Source organism: Hesperophylax consimilis, chromosome 14 (assembly GCF_061612785.1).
Source record: "Hesperophylax consimilis isolate HC1 chromosome 14, BYU_Hcon_1.0, whole genome shotgun sequence".
Lineage (NCBI taxonomy): Eukaryota > Metazoa > Arthropoda > Insecta > Trichoptera > Limnephilidae > Hesperophylax > Hesperophylax consimilis.
The window spans coordinates 2,721,657-2,723,632 of record NC_142849.1 but is presented as its reverse complement, the minus strand read 5'-3'; the positions used below and the strand labels follow the sequence as shown (position 1 = coordinate 2,723,632).

General features: G+C 36.2%; 1 long non-coding RNA gene across 1 annotated transcript; it reads left to right on the top strand.

Moving 5' to 3' along the window:
- The first annotated feature begins 306 nt into the window (after window positions 1-306).
- Window positions 307-1,437, top strand: LOC149417780 (uncharacterized). The gene is made up of 2 exons (XR_016303102.1): window positions 307-359; window positions 837-1,437. It is a non-coding gene; the product is annotated as an uncharacterized LOC149417780 (long non-coding RNA).
- The last annotated feature ends 539 nt before the right edge of the window (window positions 1,438-1,976 follow it).

The window sequence follows — 1,976 nt, the reverse complement described above, 5'->3', positions numbered from 1 at the left end:
GCACACACATTGATTTGCAAATTTTTGCTTAACATGATCGACGCCCGAACTTTTACCACCACATCAGAAGGAACGGTTTGTTTAGTGGCATATTTAACGAAATCACGTTTGTGTGATATTGATTTCGATATTTAACTATGTACTTACTTACATATCCAATGTATTATCTGACATGGTGAATCGTCACATATTTTGACCACCAGCCGCCACTGATCTTTGCGTTTAATTTCATTAAATGATTCATCGACACGTCTATAGTGCTGAAGGTAATATAAAACCGTGTGGATCGGAATTATTACAGTAGTCGTTGTATTAGACCTTACACGGTTTCATTGGCATTTGCTCGTCCGCTTTATACGGTAGGAATTTCCTTAATTTAATTTAATCACAATTTTATTGTGGATTACTTTTTGTCTAGTAAAATAATCTTGTAACGTGGTAACAAAAATAATACTTGTATTTTAAGTTGAAATTCACAAATAAAATAATGATACGTCTTTTTTAAATTATTTGCCTTCTATTTTGAAAATTTCACCTTTTGTTAATAATTTGTTTTCGTTTTATTTTTATACTTGACAGCTGTTTTGCCTTAGGAGGGCACTGTTAAACAACTTTTACCTTGAAATGATTTAGCATTATGTTATTATATATATTTTAGAAAACCAATTAAAAGCGAAGTTCTATAAATAATCGATTAAACAAAATTATATTACTGTGTCATAGTGATAACTGCAGTCGTTGATAATACCTACAAAAACCACTGTGAATTATAATTGGTATTCGGTATTTAATTAATTTATTTACATAAATGATGAATCTTTTAATTTATATATCAGGTAAAGTAATTCAAAACAGGATGGGTAACGACGGATCACATCACCATCATCACCATGGACCCCCCCATCATGGACCTCCTCACCATGGACCTCCTCACCATGGACCTCCCCACCATGGACCTCCCCACCATGGACCCCCCCATCATGGACCTCCTCACCATGGACCTCCTCACCATGGACCTCCCCACCATGGACCTCCCCACCATGGACCACCCCATCATGGACCTCCCCACCATGGCCCCCCTCACCACGGGCCGCCTCACCATATAATGCCACATATTGATATCCATCTGACACCAGGACATCATCACGGACCACCACACCACCATGGACCATCTCACCATCACGGACCACCCCATCACGGTCACCATGGACACCACTAAGGAAAACAGCAACCTTATCATGGTTTTAAACGTGGATATCATAACAACATTGGCATCCTGAACGTCAACACTTTTCACATCAAGATCTATTCCTCGGGTTCAATGATTAGTCGCATGACATCAAACTAGTGAACGGGAAATCGAGCACTTTAATCTTTAGAAAATAGTAATTAACCAATCAACCTATCTCTGTGATCAAATAAAAGACTTATATTTCACAGCCGCTGTTTCATTTAATGTTATCATGTTCCTTTTATCTTAAGATAAAAAGTATTTATTTTAAAAATAGTTATTAAAAGTATTAGATAATTAACAATTTATCCCTAAATAGTATAAAACAAAGTCACTATCCGCGTCTGTCTGTTTGTGCGCTTAGTTCTAATAAACTACGCAACGGATTTTGGTTGGGGTTTCAATAACATTTAGACAATTTCTTCCGGAAGGTTTATATACATTACATGAATACTTTGTAGAAAGTAGAGGAAAGTTGATGCTTTGTAATCAAGACGTAAAAAATATTTTCGGGAGCTTACATTGCTAACGCTGGCTAAACCTTATGAGATACATGAACATAATTTACTACCAAATTTTATATCATAAAAAGGGCTGTAAACTCAAAACTTTACCTCGAATCAATTATAAGTCCCAGATCAACGCCGGGTATATGTCATTTAGTTATTAATATTTAGAGACTTGCTACAACGCAAATTGACAGATATACCTACGAAGGTACCTGTTGAGGCTGTTTACGCAAGAT